A 23,296-nucleotide genomic window follows, 5' to 3' on the forward strand; every position below is an offset into this window, starting at 1 on the left:
TAATGCTTTAGATTGTATCAGTTTATTTTTGCAAATTCTTTCTCCTTTAATTCTTACAACTACCATAATGAATGGACGCTGACATTCCCAACCTACAGCCAAGGACCCCAAGGTCAGAGAAGGTAGGTTACTTGTTGCAAGTTATTCAACCAACATTTACAAGCAGGGCCTGGGCTAGGTTCTTCTGATTCTGAGATCCGTGGTCTTATTTTCAACAAGCAATAACATTCTTAGCGGAAGGGTAACAAACTTAAAAAAAGTGTCTGCTACAAAGGGGCAGCCCTGCAAATTTCACCTGAAAATCCCACTCCAACTCATTAGAGGTGGTTGAATGACACGGTGAGTGGAGGATTCTGAGGCTGTTTCCGGGTTCACAAGGACTTCGTAATCTGGCAGCCATGACTACTAAGGAATAAGACGGAAGCGTGGTAGATGGGAGGGTTGCTATCTATTTTTAAAGGTTAACTGTATTTTTCTCCATTTAGCCATAAAAAAACAAAAAAAAACACATGCATTAGGTGCTTCCTGGTTGCCAGACACAGTAGGAGGCTGAGGCTAGCTCCATGAAATCTCAGTCCCTGTCCTCGGAAGTGACAATGCTATAGACCCACGAGCCCGAAGAGTGATTTGGAGAAGCAAACTGAAACTCATGCCACCAAGACAGCCTGGACTTCAGAAGAGAGTGTGGTCTGCCGGAAACTGGATTCAGAGCTCGGGCTTCAGATTCTTACACGCCTGTGCCCAGACCCCTGGCCACTGCAGTGACACCGGGGCAGGGGCTTAGCTTACCTAAGCTTCAGTTTCTTCTTCTGTTCGAAAAAGAAGAAAAATAATCATCACAGTTACCTCAGGAGACTGAGACTTAAAAGAACTGATGGTAGTAATAGCTACCAATCGTTGAATGTTTTTATGTACAGGGTGTTGCTTTCAACTGTTTCCATGTCTTCACTCCCTGCATCTTCAGATCTACCCAGTGAGGCCGCACATTTAAAGACCCACATCTGGCATATAGTGAGTGCTCTCAACGTGGTCGTGATGACCGTGGTGTTCTTTCTACTGCTGTTGCCGCTCACGTTGTTACTAAGAACTCTCCTGCGGCTGGTGTCTTTTGTTCTGTCCAAGGTCTACCTGTGGCTCTCTGTGATTTTGAGCAAGTCACTTAACTTCTCCAGGGACTCAGTTTCCTCTGTAAAAAGACAAGCTTGGATTAGATGAGAGGTTAAAACCTGGGGATCTTCTTTAAAAACCCAGATGCCTGGGCTCCATTCCCTAAGGATTCTGATTTGGTATGTCTGGAGCCAGGCCTGGGAATCCGTATTGCTTTTAACCATGAAAATATCCAAAGACTCAAAAGTAAGAAGGACAATGACTTCCCAAGGACACATCCCCTAGCATCCACAGCCAATGTTTTGTGCTATTTGTTTGCTCTAGTTCGCCCCACCTACCACGCCCAGAGCAGATCCACTCCATCCTGCCCTGGGGCTCAGGAAGGGTGAACTCAACAACTGCCTTCACCAGGGTCCCCTGCCTTCTGGCTCCAGCAGGGACTGGAAATTGGGAGGAGAGTGAGGCTGGGCCATGCATGTCCCTGGCTCCCTCCCACCTGGCAGGTTGGCAATGGTTGTGTTTCTCCAGCCTGGGGCCCAGCTCGTGGCTCACGGCAGCCAGCCTTCTCTGTAGGGTCTTAACCATGCTCTCCCCTTGCCACTTCAGGCCTAGGGAGCGTAGTTTCCCCAGCCTTGCTTATTCCACCCTTATCCATTTCCCTAAACCTTGCCCACAGCCTTAGAAAGAGCAAATGCTCCCTAATGACCTCATTTGCATGTGCCACTATTTCCTGTGGGGACCAACCTTCCTTTTATTTGTGCCTAAATATTCTAAAGCAAATCACTATGTGTCGCAAATGCCACGATCACGTGACTCTAGAAAAATAAACAATAATTTCTCAACATCATCCGCGGGCTGCCGTCTGTATACTTTCATTTTTCCTTTGGTGTTTCTGAGCAGTCAGGTTTGGGAATCACCAGAGTAGCCCACCTTTGAGGGTCTTCCCAACTCAAATCATCTGCTTCTTGAATATGCAAAGAATATCCCTGGTTATAGACTTGAGTCAGTCTCCATCTGGTGGCAGGAAAGCTCACCTGGCCTGTGGGCTGTTAAATTAGAGCCTGGTGGTGTCAATGAGGCGTGTTGCCATGGAAACTGCCCTGGACCATTTAGGAAGCTGTTCGAACAGATAGCCCTGGCTATACCAATAGGCTGAACAATCGGGACACTGAACCAAACATCCCACCCAAATATGTATCTTCTTTCCCCAGGGGATGGGGATGGCCACCCATAGGACCAAAAAGACAAGCCCTTAGTTGTGTGTTATGCAATACAGGTTGCTACATGATAAAGAAGTAGGCTTGGGAAGTGATTGGAGAAAACACCATAGTGGTGGCTAAATGTAATTTGAGTAAATTTACGTGTTTGAATGAGGCTTGGGAATCATAGCACGGACTAGTCACTCGGTGACAGAGGTCAGGCACTATGAGGTTAATAAAACATTTTAAGATTCTGAAAGACAAAAAAACCCAAAAGTCATTATTCCACCCCAAATATGGGAGCCTACCCTCCCCTAATTCGCTCCAAGGAAACCTCTCCCGATATTTATTCTAGGGAATCATTTCCCTTCCTTGAGTCTTACCTTAGATCAAACTTGTAATTACACATTTTTTAGTCTTTGAATATTTGATTAACCTTTTCAGGTTTAAGATGAAAAAGATTCACTAACCGCTCCTTGGGCCTCCCCCAGAAAGAGGCAAGCTGTGGGATGTGGCGCATTGGAGAGGAGACAGGTTGGCACTGTGAGACGTCCAGGCCCAGATCCGCACCCGCGTGGCTGGGACAGTGAGCAGGTCACTGCCCATCTCTCGGACGAAGGCTTCGCCTCTGTCCTTACTCTGGGGACTTTGGCATCTCCCCGTGAGTTCTGAGAAACTGTGTGTTTCATCCCCACTATACTAAATTACCATCCTGAATGAGAAGCTTGGCCAGGAAAACTCCATTCAAGTTCAGAGCAGCAGAAGTTGGCTGGGGATCAAAGCGTCTCATTTCTTAAAGACAGTCACCAGGGGCATATGGCTGGGTATTTGGTGGGTCGGTTGCCGGCAATGTTTTCCTCGTTAGCTTCTACATGAAAGCGTTTTCTGCTGAGGCAGGCGATTTATATTATTCTAGTTTTCAAAGCAGATCTTTCAGCAACCAGGCTGCTAAAACCTAAGCAATCCTCAGAGGCTTTGTGGGTCACCCCGTGATTAGTGTGTCCCGCTGTGCGGTTACCCCCGAGAGCGGCCTTGCGCGTTGCAGATACAGATTTTTGCCCGTAGGCACTTAAGTAAGGAAATCCGGCCAGACTCCAGCTGTAGAATGCATTTGGCTAGGAGGAGAAAGCCTCGCCTATCAGCTACAAGGTACCTCCACCCGGCCTCTTAATTCTTGACCGGCCGGCCGCTTTGCAGTTCCCCATTGCTTCTACCTGGGCCACCGTGTGTGACTTGACCCAGTGGTCAGTAGTGGTCACCAGCAACAGGAAGCCTGTGTCCCGAGATCCGAAGCTTTGCAGGCATTTAAGACATCCCGGGGCTTCCAACCTTGTACTCACAGGAGGATCCTTTATATTTAAGATGATCTGTGGGAGACAGGAGAAGCAACAATTGTTTTGGGACGCCCCTTCCTGAAGACACAGGAGCCGAAGCAGCTGTCTGCTCCAGGCTGATATTAGGGGGGGCTTTTACATGTGGATTCCCAGGTGCCACACCCAGAGGTGAGTCAGTAGGCCTGGAGAAACCTGGGCAGTTTGCGTCTTTAATAAGCGCCCCCTCTCGTGTGATTTAGGGCCAAGAGTTACGGGAAAGTAGCTCTAGACCTTGCATCTTGTCCTGGTGATCTGCTTTGCGTTTGGAAGTTAGGAACATGTGTGACTAAAAGCGTCCGAATTTGCTGGGCAAGTCAGAATGATTTACTGGGGGCAAATTGGGTTCATATCCTTAGATTGTGCCACTGGGGTGTCAGACATCTGGACCAATTAGGAGAAGTGATTGCCTTACTCTAAGGTAACAGAAGGCCCTCATTAAAATGCGAACATTAGCTTGGCGGCTCTAGCAGCCCTTAGGAAACTGGATACGATCAGAAGTGGGTGGGGGCAGGCCCTTAATGGTTAGAAGCGCTGGCTTTGCTTGACCCTGTCACTTCCCTAGCTGTGTGGGCTTCTGACAAGTTATTTAACCTCAGTTAATTCATCTGTAAAATGGGGATAATAACATCAACTGCATAAGGATGGTGTAACAATGGAAAAGACAGTGCATGTACGTACTGACCTCTGTGTGTGTCCCAGGCTGTGCCCAGGGTAAAATGACACCTAGTCATTATTGGGTATTGACAAAGGAGATCAAAGTGCTAGAGGATCTATTAATACATACATTAATAGGACCCCCATAGCCACACCCACCCAGACAATCAGTCTTCCACACAGCTGCCTGAGATGGCTCCAAAATTCATATCCTGCTCCACCACCATACCTTACAATTCTTCAGTGGCTCCCTATTGCCCTCATATTAAAATCCTACCAGGCTGTACATGCTTTTGCCCCTAGTCACCCTCTCCAGCTGCTTATCACTCAGAACCTCTGAACTTTAATATTCTACTGCACGGTTTCCAATCCACCTTCCTCCCTCCCTCCTTTTTTTTCCTCCCTCACCTGTAGTTCATTCTCATTCTCCCTCTTGCTCTCTCCTCCTGAGTTACTTGACACACTTCGTCTTCCAAAACAGCCCAGAGGTCACCTCCCCTAGGAAACCTCTCCTGCCCTCCTTCCTCCACCCAGGCTGGGAATGGCCCTCAGCATCCCTGGAACACCTCTCTTAGCACCTCCACGCCATGTGCTAGCTGCCCATTAATCTGACCTCTGCATCAGTGGCTCTCAACGCTTCTCATTAGAATCAGCTGGAAGCTCTTTAGAGCCACCACGCCCTGGCCTCACCTCAGACTAGTTAAACCACTCTCTGGGGGTAAGACTCAGGCATCAGGAGTTCTTAAAACTCTTCAGGTGATTCCAATGTGCAGATAACATTGAGGACCAGGGGCCCAGATGTGAGCATCTTGAGGGCACCGAATGTGTGTGCAGAAACGTCTGCCGTCGCTTAGCACAGAGACTGCTGCATTGGTGACCTCCAACAGACCTCTGAGCACATGCGGGAAGGCGGGTTGGGATCATCGTGCCCGGAAAGTCCCAGAGCTGCATCACCACGTGGGAGGACAGGCTGTACAGAGGTGTTGGGGAGGGTGACCCTGGGGTATTCAGGGCCCACAGGAAAGTGCTGAAAGCAGGGTGGGAGTCTGAGATGTGAGGGCTGAGAGCAAACTCCAGCCGCCTCCAGAGGCCTGCCAGGGGCTGACGTGCCGAGTACAGGGCGGGGGCAGCTCGTCAACTCGACTACACCCACATCCGGTCCAGCCAGACACACTTGATCCTCACCAGCCAGGAGTCCTGGTGAAGGAACCATCATAATTTACTGGGACCCTAACAGGCTTGCAGACTCCCCTCTGCCTTCCTAGAGAGGGCGTGGGGGTCTCCCATCCTGGCAGACGGAGAATGTGCTCACAGCTCGCTGTCCTGGCCACACACTCTCGTGGACAGTGGGAGATGGCAGGAGAGCTCTATTTCCCCAAGAACATCTCAGGCCTCAAGAGCCCTTCTCGATCAATCCTTCTAAAACCTGCTTTCCTCCTGGGCCCTTAAGAGTCAAATCTTCCTTCCTGGCAAGGAAATCTGAAAATAAACTGAGAAATTCACCATCTTAATTTTCCTGTAGGTCTGGCCCACATGAACAGGCTGTTTTTCTCCCTCAGCCTCTCTGAAACGGACAAGCAGGTCTTTGTAACGGGGAACCTCAAGTTTCCCTTGTCCCAGAGCCTTGGTTAATAAACAAAACAAAAAATCCTTTAGAGGTGGAAAAGCCAGGCTCTGGCTGGCACAGGACGGGACTCACAGGTTGGGGAGAACCTGTGAGCCGGGAGTTTAGATTTCCTGAGTCCGGGGAGCAGGGGGTTTATGTTTAGTGAGCTGTGGGCACCTACGCCCCATCTGCACTAGAGCCCCGGGAGGGGCAGGACCCTGGCTGGGTGCAGCGGGTTGGGGGCTGACCCCCTCCCTCACCCTCACCCTCACCCTCATCCTGAGCGTGTTCCTCACGAGTTTTGAGCCTTTCTCATCACTTTAGATTTTCAACTGGTGGTTGTTAAGACAATGGGTGTATCTATGAGATACTCCCGCATCTACAGAGACGGAGTAACTGCAGTTACTAACCCTTGCTTCCTGCTTCCTGGTTTAAGCACTTACATATATTGAGTCATTGAATCCTCACAAGGACGCCGTTAGGTTGGTACTTACCACCCCTTTTCATATTTAAGGAAACCGAAGCACAAACCGGTTAAATCATTGTTCAAGGGAACATAACAAATAAAAGGCCAGTTGTTATTTGCTTACACAATCCCGGAGCTTTCTTCTTTTTCTTCGTGGTGGGAGGGGAGGGGAAACAAAGCTGAAAATACAAACCTGGGAGTCAATAGCAGATAAGATGACATTGAAGCCACAGGTCCCAACACTGTGACTTGGGGAGAGCACGTAGACTGGGCAGAGGAGAGGGTGTGGGCCAAGCCCAGGGGCCTCCCAAACACAGAGATGAGAATGTAGAGGAGTAGGAGCCACTGACGGGGACCGGAGAAGAGGCCACCAGTGAGGTGGGAGGAAATCGTAGACAGTGTGGCACTGGGAAAGCCAAGAAACACAAGCGTCACAAAGACGAGGGGGTGGCCCGGTGTGTCTGGAGCGGCCAGGCTGCCAAGTAAGATGAGGTCTCAGAAGCGCTTTCGTGGCACGGAAGGTATTGTATCCTTGACAAGAGCAGATCCTCTGGAGGAGAGGGGACAAAGTCCAATCGGGGTAGGGTAGGAGGTAAGGAAGAAGTGTCAGGGAGGTGACTTCCAGACACCGAGCTGTGAGAGGCCCCGTGGCACCTGGCCTTGTCTCCAGCCCTCTCCACGCAGCAACCTCGTTGCTTTCCTGTAAATGCATTCCTATAGAGCGTTTTCTGTGGTTCATGGAGGGGGTCGTGTCCCATTCAGTCAAAAACCATGATGTGACTCACAAGAAGTACCGAGGAGGCGAAAACAGAAATAAAACATAAAAAATAAAATGACTAGAAAGGGACCAGCAAGCAGCAAAGATCAATGAAGCCAACACCGTCTGGGAAAATGTATCTACCAGTGAGCCCCCGTCTTCAAGGAATCAATCAACAGCTCTTGAAAAATTGTATCTCCCGTAAAAGTGTCATCAGAGCTTTCAGAGTGGCACAATGCAGCTCCTGACGGCTGGGCACAGAATAGCTGGCCCATTAATACTCACTGATGGGTTTATTGATTGGTGTGTCCTGTGTAATTAGCCCCACTGATCTTCATTCAGTGCAGCTTGGGGAGGGGATGAAGCCGATGTATCCTAAACAGGGCACGCTGTTTCCTGAGGCCCGCTGGCTCCCTGAGTAGCCTGGAAGCACCCTGGACTCCTCAGAGATGTGGTTTCCTCACTTGTAAAACGGGAGGATGGCGGTTCAGTGTTTCCCAAAGTGATTTCCAGCAAACCTTGGTTCTCTGGAATGTTAGTAGAGTGAGTTTGTTTTTCACCAAAAGTGTTAAATGGTCAGATTTGAGCGACATTGATTTCAAACAACTTAAGCAGGCCTTCTCAGAGCTTTTGGTATGCCAGATATTGTGAATCTTTAAGTGGCAACATATAATATACACTTATTTATTTATCTGGTCTACATTAGTGAGCACCAGGCATGTGCCAGCACTGCGGACAGAGCAGCGAACAAGAGACCTAAGTCCCTCTGTCAAAGTGTTTGCATTCTAGTGAAGGAATATAAAGTGACAGTCAATCAACAGTGATTGATAATATGACAAGTGGAGCTAAATCCTATGCAAAAACCCCAAGAATAACGCAGCATGGAGATGGGAGGTGGTGCTGTTTTCTACACAGGAGAGACGCGTCTTTCCTCTCTCATAAGGGGACGTTTGAGCAGAGACCTGAAGGAAATGAAGGATTAGCTTTCTGGAACTGCAAATGCGCGGACTTCAGACGGGAGCACATCTGTCCTGGTCACGGGACGTCGAGGAAGCAAATACAGTTGCCGTGGGGACAGTGGCGAGACGATGCGAGTGAGAGAGCAGGGGGCAAGGTCAGGTCCCGGCTGCGACACAAGGAGCCTTCCCTCTTCGCATCAACTGAACCCCAGGGTTTGGGTAGGGGGCGTTCGGATGAGGGCTGCCCGATAGAGAGGTATGGCATGTTTCCCAAACGTATGTCATCAGGCAGGTGACTTGTTTTCTTAATTTCAGAGTATTACAGGGGTGCAATGCTTTGGTTACATAAATTGCCCTTGCACCACCCGACCGCTTTTTTGACATCCCACCAGAATAGATGATTTCTAAGTACAATGCTAATGATATGACATGGAGCACAAGGTATAATGTTCTAAACTGACCAGTGGGGAAAAATGAAATGTATGAATTATAAAATCCTTTCAGAGGAATGCTATTCTACTGCTCTTTAAGAATATTTAGACCGGATTGTGATTTATTTAGGACTGAGATCTGTAAATCAGAAAGATGGCAGGGCTAGTGGCAACCCCTCCATTGACCATCCCTGTAATTATCTGGCCTCTGTATGCCTCAGCTTCCTCATCTGTAAAATAGGAATAATTATACTTTCTACCACCATGGCCAGCGTGAGCATTAATTATAAAGGGCTTATTGCCGTGCAGGCATGTAAGTACACAGGAAACATTACCTGCTAAGATAAATAACATTTAATAACTGGAAGGAGGTCTGTAAGTAGTGCTGACAAAAAAACACTCTTTATCTACAGAAAAGGATGACACCAAGATAACATCAAATGCCGGGATACCTGGAGTGCTTCGTGAGCGTGCTGTATTTTCCACACACGGTGGTGGTCCTCCTGGCCACCTCCGCAGCGTCTATTCCTGCCCTGTCACACCGGGTAGGAGCCACGTGCCTTGCCACATTCCATGCCGGTCACTGGGGCTGTTCACCCAATACAGCAAGCTCACGGCTCAGCCTGACGGTTGGGAGGAAGGAAGCCGTCTTGTTCACCATGCCGTGGAGGAGAAACCACACAGCTGAGGGACTGCAGACAGTCATGTCTCTGCCGTGAAGACAGCCAGCCTGGCACGGGGCCAGTGCACAGAGGAAGGCAGAGCCAAGAGAATCCCTGAGCAACGAAGCCCTGTCCTGGCTCATGATCTGCCTCTAAACCAACCCAATTCTGAAATCCGCCCCCCTCCCCCACCCTTTCATTGTGAACTTTTTGGGTCCAGGATCCAATAAATTGCTTTATTTTAAAGCCATGCTAAGTTGGATTTTTCTTTTACTTTCTAGCCCTAAGCATCTTAACTGATACCCATCAGATAAGTTATCTCATCAGATCTCCATGACAACCCTATTATAAGATGCCTTTATTCCCACTTTACAAATAGAGAAACACACAGAGAGGATGGCTGACCTGCTGTTGAGCTATTTAAGACAAAAGTTTGGTACGGTGGATTTGAGGTTCAAAGAACTGGGTTCCTGTCTTAGGTCCATTATGTACTGGCTGTTTTCTCACCTGTAAAATAAACATTATTTTTTTTAATCTTTTCTCCCAAGGTTGACATGGGGAGCTGAATCAAACAAGATTCCTTAGCAGGAAGCTCTCTGCAACTGTAAGGTGCTGTGCAAATGTTCACTATTCCCAGCCAGGGCTCCCACATACCTTTGCATTCTGCATGTTGTCGCCTTGACAGGCGCAGGCTCCAGCTTGTTCTCTGATGCACATAAATATTCCAGTTTCTTGTTTATACTGATGATTTGCTTAGCAAATTCTTCCCTTATAGCTAGTAAAGATCTAAAGTCAAACCTAGCCCCTGACCCCACGTTATAAACAGGGACTCAGCCATACTCCAGACCTAGGCTTTATCAGTCAGCCTGCTTCCAACACCTACACACGTATGCACCCCACCCCCAGTTTCCTCAGATTCTTGGGCCCACAGGCCTGTACCATTTTCCATGGTTGGTTGGTAGATTTTCTACGTCCTGTTAGCATCCCAAATGTATATTTTGTATCTTCTGCCTTTAGGGATTAAAAAGATAAACACATGTCATTGTGCCATTTTCTCTTGTTAGGAATAACTTTGAGGTAAAAGTCCCTGTAGTTATTTAGGGTAGTGGAAGTGAAAGACTGTTTATAATTCGGATAAGAGGATGAAAATTTGTCCTTACTGTGAATATACTGGAATGATTTACCTGAATGATTCACAGTTGATTCCCCAAATATATTAATCATGAGCAAGAAGAATCGTGTTCCTCTTTGTGTTTATATCAGAATAGAGTGCTTGTCAAACGAGGCCCTAGTTTAATAAGCACAGTATACAAGGGAAAAAATGAAATAGATTTATTCTTGTTATTTGAGTAGTATGTGCTTTATTGTATACACTTTGCTTCTGGCTATGGAGCACATAATTTACTTGCAAGTTTTCTCTTTTCCTTTCTTTGCTGTGAATATAAAGCTTACCTGATGGTTTAACCACCTTGTTCAGGCCATATTTATGAAGAGTAGCTGTTCCCATTCAAATAACTCCCAGTATTTATTTTAAGTTATAGCATTATTCATAAAGATATGATGGTAAGACCTTCAGTCACACGATTTGAAATTTTACTTCCTATTTAAGAACTTGAAAGAAATGTCTTTTGTGTTAATTTGCATGGAAGGGAAAGTGACAATAGCCAAGAATTGGAAAAAATTAATTTTTGCAATCATACTGACTTGATTTGAACTTGTCAGATGCAAAGGTAGTATACGTATGTGACAATCAGACTGGCTCACTGTGGCTGCTCTCTGGGTCAGACACAAGCAGTGGGTGTAACATTGAGTAGTTTGCTTGTTTTCTTCCCCTCTGATCAAAGACCCTTAAAATACATTCAAGGTTGGTAGCGATGTCCTTGCAGTAGACTGCAACCTGTTTATGTTGTCTACATCAATGTCAGCTGTTGGGTTTCAAGAAAGAAGAAATGTAATCCAGGTTCAAGGACAACTATTTAGAAGTGCTTTCATCTCAGAAAGGAAACCAAAGCATCTCTCATTTCTGTTTAGGAAATACTTGCATTTTAAAAGTAATTTTTCTCTGCTGCTGAAAAAACATACTCTACCGCTGAAACTATTTACAACATAGATTTGCTTGTTTTTTTGCAAATCAAACGATTAACTCAAGCAAACAACCAAAGATTTAAATTGAAAGGGATGGACACTCATGCTGGCTGAATTCCTAGCTTGGTGGATTTTGAGGCCCCAGCAATTAGTTTAGACAATATCGTGACTCCAGCAAGTCCATACTGGGAAGCAGACCAAGTTTTAAAAAAATGTTTTGGTACCACTGGCCTCTCTTTTATGAATGTTTTCCCTGCTTTGAAATAGAGGATTTCTCAATCCTATCCCCCCACCCAAGGATTGTCATGTATTTCACTTCCACTCCAGGAGTGCAAGTAAAGTGACAAAAAGTTGCCACCAACCACGGAGAGGAATTCTTATGACTTTGGGTATACCCCCTGCATTAGCCCCTAATATATATGCACAATGAACTTGGTCAACTCTTCTCCTGCATTTGGATACTTTGGAAGCAAAGCTACACTTTTCATGAGCTGTAGAAATCCAAAGCTAACTGGAAACTTGAGCCTTAACCAGTCCAAAGATCAAACTCATGACCCCAGTGGTCAAATCAAACATGTTCTTCCAACTGTGTGTAGCACCTCTTTGTAGAGGAAGCCACAACTCCAGGCTGCAGATTGTTCTGAAAGCTACTTTTACCCAATTATGAATTCTGATTGGACAATGATGCAGAAAACAGAATTAGCAAGGAAAGGACAAAACTATTATGACTGCTCTGAGAGTTTCCATCTATCAGGGGAAAGAACTGAATTGCATAGAATCCAGGGAATTCTAGAACTTTCTTTTCATTATTGCTTAACTGATCTGTTTGCTTAAAATGACACTAGGTTTCACCATTTAGTGTTTGGTCTTCCTTCTCCCTTCTTCCCTTCCTCCCCTTTCTCTTTTTCCCTTCCTCTTTTCTTTGGTAAAATAAATTTTATCTGGTACTGACAGATCTGCCATCGGTTTCCTCACAGGAGTAGATCCAAAACACATAGCTGCTGGTTCATGGACGTACTTTAAAACACTGAGACCTAGGCAGTACTGGACCGGCCACAATGCCACCCCATTCCCATCTGAATTTCCACATCTTCTTGGCCAGGCATGTCCCACCCCACCTTCCAGCTTCAGTTCAAATATCCTTTCCACCAACTTTCTGCCTTCATCTTGTCAGGCTACGGCAATGATGCTCTCCTCTGATTATTCATGCCACCTGCAGGCAATTCTTTGTACACTGCCTGTTGGGGAGTGGGGATTTTTTCCCCCCTCTAAAACTTGGTTTTATTGCACAAGTAATATGGGATAATGTGCTTGTGGAGTAACAGTGAAATAATGCAAAAGTAAACAAATGAAGTAAAAAAAAAAAAAATATGGCCAAAGAACCCTTCCCCTGTGCTCTGGTCCCATTTTCTCCCAGAAGAAATGACTTCAGAGCTCTGGGCACACCTTTCCAAGCTGCCTTCTGGGTATTTATACCCAAGTTTATGTACATCCTCATATGGATAGATAGGTTATTCTATATGTACATATGTGAAATCATACTCTACATATATTTTGAAAGCTTTCTTGAGATATTACCCAGGTACCTCTTTTTACCATACCATACTCCACATCCTAACCAACACTTGTTAGTTTCTATCTTTTTGCTGATGCTCATCCTCACAGGTACGGAGTGGTATCTCTCTGTGGTTTTGATTTGCTTTTCCCTGATGGCTAATGATGTTGAGCATTCTCTTATGTGCATATTGGCCATTTGTGTATTTTCTTTGTATCTTTTGTCCATTTTTTTAAATTGAGCTATTTGTCTTTTTATTGTTGAATTATAAGAGATCCTTGTATGTTCTGGATATAAGTCCCTTATTAGGTATGGTTTGAAAATATTTTCTTCTATTTTGTGGGTTATCTTTTCACTTTCTTAATGGGCACAAAAGTTTTTAATTTTGTTAAAGTCTAACTTATCTATTTTTTTCTTTTGTCATTTATACTTTTGGTGTCATATCTAAGAAGCCTTCCCCTAACCCAGGTCATGAAGACTTTTTCTTATATTTTCTTCTAAGAATTTTATGGCATTGGCTCTTACATTTAGGTCTGTGATTCATTTGCAGTTAATTTTTGCATGTGATGTAATGAAAGGGTCCAACTGCATTCTTTTACACTATTTGTTGAAAAGACTATTCTTTCTCCATTTAGTTGTCTTGGCACCCTTGTCAAAAATCAATTAACCGTAAATGTGAGGGTTTATTTCTGGATTTTCTATTTTATTCCATTGGCCTATATGTCTGTCCTTTTGCTGATACCAAACTGTCTTGATTACTATAGCTATAGTAAGTTTGGAAATCAGAAAGTGTGAACTCTTCCTGCATCTGTTGATTCTCCATTGTCTTCAGCTCAAAAAAATCCTTATGTCAAAGTGGCATATTTTGGAGTGGTATATTCTGGATGCCTTCAGCAGGAAAATGAATATTTACTGCCTGACTGTTAACAGATAAGGATCATTCAGGATTAGACTTTGTCTTAGTCTGTTTGTGTTGCTATAAAGGAACACCTGAGGCAGGGTAATTTATAAAGAAAAGAGGTTTATTTGGCTCACAGTTCTGCAGGCTGTACAAGAAGCATGGTGCTAGCATCTGCTCCGCTTCTGGTGAGGGCCTCAGGATGCTTCCACACGTGCGAAGGCAAAGAGGCATGGAGTGTGCAGAGATCACACGGCAAGAGAAGAAGCATGCATGCATGCACATGTGCACATGCATGAGAGAGAGATAGAAAGAGAGAGAGGAGGGAGGTGCCAGGCTCTTTTTAAAAACCAGCTCTCCCGGGAACTCACAGAGTGAGAACTCACTCACTACTGCAAAGACAGCACCAAGCCATTCAAGAGGGATTTGGCCCCATGACCAAAATACATTCCACCAGGCCCCATCTCCATCCAACACTGGGGATCAAATTTCAACATGAGGTTTCAGGGGGGCGTGACACACATCCAAACTATAGCAGACTTGATTTAAATCTTGAAATTTGAGATAAACGTGTATGTTGCTGAGGGCTGCTTAGCTTTTATCTGATAGAGGATAGAGATTTCTGTAGTTTCTTTCTTTCTTGAAAACTGCCATGCCCGGGCCAGATCCTGAATGTCTATCTGTTCCAGTGGAGCCTCTGCAGGGGCTCAAACTGAGCAGTAACATAGGGAAGGATACTGTCTGCATTAGTGCTGAGCTCACACCTTGCCAGCTGGTAAACTGTGGGCTCAGCCTGGCCCACAAGTCAATGGTTCACACAGATTTCACTTAGCAAATTTAAAATGAACAAAAGGGTACATCTGGCCACCTGAATGTCCCCCTCCTTGCACAGCGTAGAGAAAACATTTTTAATCCGGTGGATCAATTCACTTGGAAACCCTAAGACCTTTTTGATTTCTGAATGTTGCTCTGGTCTTTCTACGCGTTCTCCTGCTGTCCAGGTATGCTATATTAGGTTTGGGTTTTAATCAGCTCTTGTGTCATTTATCTTTGAAAAAGAGGCAATTCAGGGACATGATGTAACGTATTTATTTATCTGATGGCTCTGAACTAAATGCGAAGCCAAGAAGACCAATTACTGACTTCATGAATCGGGATTCGATTGACACTTCACTTGTAAAGGACCTCGTTTGTTAGTTTAAGACCTTATGAGTTAATTACTGGCTTCAGTTCCTCCAACCATAGGCTGAGGCTGGCTGTTTTTACTCCAAAGAGTTAGAGCATGAAATCAGCACACTTAACTTCCATGTGGCTTTAATTTACCAAGTACCTCAGTTGAAATCAATGACCAGCCTTGGCAACAGAAATGGAAACAGGATGCTCATGTGTTCACTTGCTAATTATTCTCTCCTCTTCCCTTTTCCTCTTGTCCCCAAACTAACAGAAGTTCATGGACCCATTGAGGGACAGGCAGGCTCACTTCTCCGGTTACACACTCACAGCGAGGCCTGCACTCAGGCGGAAGATTGACACTGGCCATCGTATTCAAATTGTTGTTTCTCGCTTTCGCCCTCTTTTTTTTTTTTTTTTTTTTTTTTTTGACGAGACAGTGCAGTTGCATTTGTGTGAGTTGATGCTGCCGCTCCAGATCGCTCCTAGAGTTTCGTTAGCACTGTTAGGATCAGAGAGCCACTCCCCGTAGCTCTAGTAAAGGTCGCTTATTCTTAGGAATTCTGATAGAAACTTATGGAAATACAAAGATACAATCCAAATACAGCCAGGCCCCCGTCCCCAGGGGAACTACAAAACTAGGTTTAAAGCTTTCAAAATGAATGACTTTTCCTTTTTCTCTCTGCCTTTCTCCTGGACTCTGAGCCTCTCCCCTGCTCTGCTGCTTCAGATTTCATGGCCCAGTGGAGATTTTACTCTCCCGCTTGCTACTAAATTTCCTGAAATAGTCTGATCGGCCCACTTCCCTCTTGCGCACCCGGCGCACCATGACAGCAGCCACCACCAGCCCGCTGCCCACCGAGTCCCGAGAATGCGCGTGGACCAGCGAGGCTCGGACGGGCCCCAGCAGCACCGCCCCTCCCGCCCCGCCCTCTGCCCTCGGAGTTGCCCGCACCCTCCCCTGCGCCTCCCTGCACCGCAAGGGTTTGTTCGTGGACTGTCTCCCTTGCCAGTCACGAACTCATTATGGATAGACAGACACTTATTTTCCTGACTGTCCTGTTTCATCAGAGTCCCTGGCAGATTGACGGGGCTCAAGAAATGTTTGCACAGATAAATGAATCTGTATAACCCCTCAGCTGAGAAATACTTCGAATCGCTCTGTGCCAGACCACGTGGCCTGTCCAATAAAAAAAGAAAAAAGTGCAGCTGGGATCAATGCCGTGAAATATGATTTCCCAGGCTTTGCTGCTCTCCCCCGAAGGCGGGGTGAATCGAACAGCACGGTGCCGGGGGTCTGGGGCTTCGTGCTTGGACAGCCTCGTTTCCCACTTGCACGGCCGCATCCGCGGGGCGGCGCCAGCCCGGGAGGCAGGATCTCCGCCAAATCCCAGGCTCTGGGGGCCTTCGCCGGGATGCTCAGTGCCTTGGTTCCGAGGATTCTGTTCTCTGGAAGGCCGGCCGCCTGGGCTGTCTGCCTGCTCCCCGCATGGAGACACATCATTCCTGGCCTCTGGCCCCGCCATCGGTTTGCTGTCAGCTTCCTCATTGATTCGAAATTTTATAATTGGCTTTTAGAGCACTCGAGGACCCGAGGCTTTCCTTCACCATCAATTCGCTTATTCCCAGCCAAGGGGATGAGCTGCGCCATCCTCAGCCCCTGGCTAGTGACCAGCCCTCGGTCTTGTACTCGGAGATCCTCAGCTTGTTCTGGGTCAAGTCTGGAAGACCCGGCTCATTTCCTCAGACATCCGCAGTGCTGAGACCCTGCCCAAAGCCAAGTTGAAGGCACTGCCTAGTCGCCATGACCAAGTGACAAGAGCTAACTTTTATTGGGGCACACGCTGGGCCAGCTACTGTGCTAAACACTTGACGTACACTACCTCATTCAATCTCCCCCAAAATCCCCAAACATAGGTCATTGATCACCAGTTTACAAACAGGGAAACTGAGGCTCAGAGAGGCACAGTAACTTAGCGAGCGCAGAGGTATGCACACAACCCCCGCAGCCTGGTACCTAGTATGTCTGTGCGTGAGTAACGCACAGCTCAGGCCATGTCCAACTTGTCCCGCGAGTTCAACAACGCCCACGCTGGTCTGTTCCGCAACAGGATAAGCCCCGTGATCACAGCTGAGTTATCACAACAGCGTTAAATCTCCATAAAAGTTTCTAATCCCGTCCTCTCAGTTTGGTACTTTTCTTGCCACTGACTGCTAACCAACAATCCTCAGACCAGCCAGCAGCCCACCCCACTTGCGCAGTGGACGCAGGAGTACCTCCCCCATAGAGATGTGGCCACGTAGGAATTGTTTCTGCAGCCAAAGCGAGTCGGGGCCTCAGTCCTGCTGTGTGGAATTCTGGTTTTTTCCTACCACACTATTTCTATTTCTTTTTGCCCCTGTCATAACCCCTGCAGGAATGAGACTCTGTCTGCAAGTTCATGGCCCTTCTTTGACCACAGAGAAAATATCTGTTCTGAAACTATGAATTCTTAATACTCTAGATCAGCTCAGTGGTTCCTACTTTTAAAGGTCCACGGATGGACAGACTCTTTTGCAGTATTTTGCTTTCTGATCTGCTTCTGTCTCTCTCCCTCCTCCATCTCTCCCCTCCCCTCCCCTCCCCTCCTCATCCTTCCTTCCTTCCTTCCTTCCTACCTTCCTTCCTTCCCTGTCTTCTCTCTGTGTTCTCTCTCTCCTTCCCCACTGTGTAGCATCCTATATATTTTTTCACGAAACACACCTGTCAATGTTAGCATCTCAGGGTGGGTTTGGGAGCTGCCACCCAGGCACAATAAATCCTGTGACTGAGTACCTGGGTAGGTGCCAGCAGCCTGGAGCTAAAACCACGGCCAGCGCCGGGGGGAGTGGGCCCTTTGCATGGCCTTGCCAGCATCCCTGACAGGCCTGGGAGCACGGCTAATCGTCCTCTGTGTGAGTGCTAACAGGATAGGTAGGGAGGAAACCCTTATGAAGGCCAACATTTTTCACAGCGCAGTAATCACAGGGAGGTTGTCATCCCCCGAGGCAGGAAACATGCGTGTAATTTATATACCCTGGCCATCAGGTTTTGTGGTTCACGTTGGATTTTTGTACTTCATGCTGTCAAGGTCTCTCTGTGTGCCTCTTGGGGCTCAGAGCCAAGGACCAGGTGGGTGCTGCCCCAGTGGGTACTGTCAGATGGGCCCAGGCCACTCACATGCAGCAGGGAGGTATCCTCCTCCCCACCACCTCCCTTGCTGGTAAGTAATTCAACCCTCTTAAACCTAAGTTCTTTCCATATAAAATGAAGACAATAAAACTAAATCTCAGGGGCTTGATTAAGATTAAAGAAGGTAATCCACATGGAAGTGCCCAGCCTAGATCCTAGTAAGGACACAACAAATGTTAGCTACTTTTACTGCCATCATCATCATTGCACAGAACCTCCCAAAGTCACATGGCCAGTAAGAAGTGAAGCTGAGATTTGAACCCAGGCAGTCTAAACTCTTAAGCCCAGATTCTTAACCGTTGGGCTTTACTGTTCCATCAAATGTAGACTATGTTATAGAAGAGTTGGTGACAAATCTGTGAACCCCTGGAGGACCAGGATTGTGCCATTTTCATCTTTGCATCCCGAGGCGCACCACAGTATTTGGCACATAGTAGGAGCTCAATAAATGTTGATGGAATGAATGACTGAATTGTGGAGAACACAGTTTCTAGAGGGATACACTGGGCTGTATAAGTCAGGGAAGGATGGGGAAGGGGAAGGGGCCTTGGAGTCTGTCACTTAGTAACTTAATTACTGGCACCAATACATGACTGACACAGAAACCAGCAGCTAAACCAGGCAAATTATGGGTCTACAAACTCCTACACTTCCTTGGCTAGAGAAAATCTAATCCTAAACCTGCTTTATCCTTACATAAGACTGAGATTGAGGGATGGGGGTAAATAAGGCCAAAAGTCACACATATAATTTCAAAATATGAATTCTGAATTTCCTCAAATTATGAAACCAAAAACTTTATACTAGCTTTGAATGCCAGCCTTGACCAGCCAGCCAGGAAATTCATATCAGTCCTACTTGAGAAGGATAACTGGTTTAGTTACATATCAGGTTTTTCTTTTTTTCTTTGAATAAACAGTGTTGTTTTATGTTTCATTTTAAAACACATTCTTGATCATTATAGGAAATTTAGAAAACATAGCAAAGTAGGAAAATTTTTTTGATTGGGGACTCCAAGTCCCCAAACTTTATACTCACTATTAAATGCATTTGGCTCTATTTCTTTCCAGAAAAGGACCACTTTTTTAAAGTATAGCTCATTGAGTAGTTGACACTTTCTACTTCCTATAGATCAGGTGAAGCCTTCAAGATTTCTTTAGGGAGAGAAAATGTTCTAAGCTTTTGAAGAAGTACCATGCTATAATGGAAAAGACCTTCGATAGGAAGTCAGATGACATTAAGTCCATTCTGCCATCACCTCAGTGTCTGACTCTTGTCAAGACATTCGTCTCAAGGATTTCAGTTTATTCTTGCTTCCCCTACTTCACGGCCATTTTTCCTTAGTCAGTGCCTTGACCTACAGACTTTAGGTTCCTATACCAGACACAGAAACAGCCTCGCATCAACCTTTGAACCAGCTCTTAAAATTGCAAAAGGCCAAATCCCTATAATAGATCTCCAAATATATATCTTCTAAAGGTTTTGCTTTTCTGAGAGAGCCCTGACCCAAACAGCAGGAAAGGTGGCCGCCATATGCATAAAATTCACACCCTACAAGCTTAGTACTGAAAGTCTTCTATGACCCATATAAGACTCATGACCATTGTCTACCTCTCCAAGAATATAAACTCCCTAAGGGTGGGGTTGCCCAGAGACCCCATAGCACAGTAGTTGTACTAGTTTCCTAGGGCTGCCATAACACAATGTGTGGCTTAAAACAGCAGAAATGTCTCCTCCTGCAGTTCTGGAGACTAGAAGTCTGAGATCAAGGTGTTGGCAGGGACATGTTGCCTCTGAAGCCTCCAGGGGAGGATCTTTCCTTGCCTCTTCCACTTGACTTATGTCAGCATACCTCCAATCTCTACCTCTGTCTTGACATGCCATTCTCGCTATGTCTCTGTGCCTTTACTTGGCCATTTCCCCTTTGTGTCCCTCTCCTCTATTTATAAAGTATATTGCATTAAGAGCCCAATCTGTTTCAATGTGACCTCATCTTAACTAATTATTAATACATCTGCAACAACCGTTTATCTAAATAAGGTCACACGCTGAGGTACTGAGGTTTAAGACTTCAACATATCTTTTCAGGGAGACACAATTCACCCATGACAGTGGTGGCGATGATTAATTTTATGTGTCAGGTTGGATGGGCCACAGTATCCAGACATTTTATCAAAGATTATTCTGAATCTTTGTGTGAAGGTGTTTTTTGGATGAGATTAACATTGAAATCAATAGACTTTGAGTAAAGCAGATTACCCTCTACATCGTGGGTGGGCCCTATCCAATCAGTTGAAGGCCTTTACTAGAACAAAGGCTGACCTCCCCTGAGCAGGAAGGAATTCTGCCAGCCAACTGTCTTTGGACTCACACTGCAGCTCTTCCCTGGATCTCCAGCCTGCCAGCCTACCCTGCAGATTTTGGACCTGAATCTCCACAATTGCATGAGCCAATTCCTTAAAATAAATCTGTCTCTTTCTATATATATACGCATCCTGTTGGCTCTGTTCCTCTGGAGAACCCTGACTAATGCACTGGTTTAGAACATGCACTATGGAGTTGTATTGTTGGGAATCGATTCTCTCTTCTCTTATTTACTGGCTGTGTTAACTTCTCAGAGCCTCAGTTTCCCCCCATTTGTAGGCTGGGAATAATTTTAGTACCACCACACAAGGTGCCATGGGAAATTAAGTGGAGTTAATAAGTATAAGACACTAAGAACCATGCCTAGCCCACAATAAGCCCTATGTAAGCATTGGCTACCTGGTCAGGACTGTGTCTCCAGCATCTAAAACCGGGATTGCACAGGGCAGGAGATGAATAAATATTTGTGAACTGACTCTACTCCCTCTGATGCTCTTTATTAGGTTTCAGGCCAAAGGTGTTCAGCTCTAAAAAACATCTTAGACATCTCTAATTCTTTAGTCCTGCCACATAAACAGTTCCCAACATAAGCAGCTGATCCTGAAGTGATATCTAATTTTAGGCACACTTAACGGGGCCACTTGGATCACCTAAGCTCTCCTCGAACGCCACAGCTGGGTATGTGCCATATACTCTCATTCTCTCTCCTCTCCCCTCTCTCTCCTGCAGTAGTTAAGAGGATATGCAAAGTGGCACCTTACATAGTATAAATGGTGACAGAATGGATTTGGAAAGATCTATGCAACTAGAAAGTTAACTGTGATCTCCAAATTATCTCAGAAAGCACTGCACTGGCCAGGAGCTCAGAAACTCTGATTCCATTCGATTAATAATCAACAGTGAACACTAAACCCATAAACCATTACCAAACCTGCTTAATCTTAACCTGAAGGTGAAAAGTTAGCTCCCCTGGCTGCATTTCTACCTACCTATGTGGTGTTCCAGAGCTAATGAGAGCTTAAGAAGATAAAAATTGGAATTAGGAAGCAGTAACACAATGAAGTAGCTCAAATTACACAAGTTATCTCCATGGGTGGCTTGCTTAGGAAGCCACATGTGAGTTTCTAATTAAAGGAATATTAGAAGAATACATTCATAAATTTCAGAGCCAGGCTTAATTTTCTTGTTTGAAAACTGCCAGAGAACAGAGTAGATTGCAAATATGTGAAATATGAGAAAATGAGACTTAATGAATTCTAAGTTTATTCACTGAAGTATTTAACTATCCAAGCCATCAAGTGGGGATAATAAATTTGAGTGTGTCATAAGACTGGCCCACTTTAATTCGCATTTGTAAAATGAGCTATAAATAAAGGGCCCGATACAGTGCTTCGTTGTCAGAGACGCATTAACTCGTAATGCCTGCGCCTACACGATGCGGAATAGCAGAGGGAAATGAAAAGGCCCTCACTAACTAGGGGGGTGGCACCTACCCAGACTCTTGCACCAAAGAGCAGAGGACTGGCCTCTGATGATTCAGCATCTGTGATCAGCACAGCCACCACTTTCCTTGTCCCAAAAGTCAAGTTAAAATCTGAATCAGGCACCCAAGAAGGAAGAGACGGATGGCGCAGTGGAAGGAGAAGTTAAGGAGAGTTTAATGAAGAACATGACTCTTTACAAAAATGAGAGCACCATTGAAAGGATGGTTAAGCACCAGGGCCCTTCCCACCCCTAGGCCTGCAGGAAACCCATACGATCGCTGTACTGGGGGGTCTCCTAACATACCACCCTTAGGGAGTTTACCTTCCTGGAGGGTACAGACATTAACCCGGAAAAAAGATATGTTTAGATGTTGATAAGTGCTCTAAAGAAAATTAAAGTAGAAAAAGGGGCATGAAAGAGTGGGGAAGAGGTGGGGGAGCCTACTTGTCAGGGGGACAGGAGGGCTTCTCTATGGTGGTGACATTTAGTCTGAGACCCAGGTGAGGAGGAGGCGGCCGGAGAAGCACAGAACCTTCAGTGGCAACAGCCAGGCAAGCTTGCGCATCAGCGGGGAGCCCCGCAGGCTGGATGCAGTCACTCGAGGGGGCAGAGGAGGGAGGTAAGGGCGAGGCCTTGTAGACCCTGGGAGGCGTTTGGGTTGTACAGTTGACCCTTGAACGGCAGGGGGTTAGGGGCGCCAACCCCCGGGCTGTCAAAAATCTGCATATAACTATTGACTCCCTGAAAACTGAACGACTAACAACCTACCGTTGACCAGAGGTCTTACCAAAAACATAAACAGTCAATTAACCCACATTTTGTATGTTATTTGTATCCTACACTTTATTCCCACAATAAAGTGAGCTAGAGAAAAGAAAATGTTATTAAAGAAAATCACCAGGAAGAGAAAATATATTTACTGTTCATTACGTGGAAGTGGATCATCATAAAGTTTTCATCCTCATCATCTTCACATTGAGTAGGCCAAGGAGGAGGAGGAAGAGGAGGGGTTGGTCTTGTTGTCTCAGGAGTGGCAGAGGTAGAAGAAAAATCCACGTATTTAACATAAGTGGAATTGCACAGTTGAAAGCCACGTTGCTCAGGGGCAGCTGTATTCTAGTTGCGAAGGGGGACAATCGGGGGCTTTCAGCAAGGGAGTGGTGCAATCCGGTCTACACCGTAACTGAGCGCCCTGGCTGCTCTGAAGGGGACACACAAAAGCACAAGCAATGGGACCAGTTACCAAGCGACTGTAGCAGTAAGAGGCGAAGACGGCTTGCACCAGGAGGGAGGAGCCCAGGCAGAGAGCAGTGG

Source organism: Propithecus coquereli, unplaced genomic scaffold (genome assembly GCF_000956105.1).
Source record: "Propithecus coquereli isolate 6110/MARCELLA unplaced genomic scaffold, Pcoq_1.0 Scaffold391, whole genome shotgun sequence".
Classification (NCBI taxonomy): domain Eukaryota; kingdom Metazoa; phylum Chordata; class Mammalia; order Primates; family Indriidae; genus Propithecus; species Propithecus coquereli.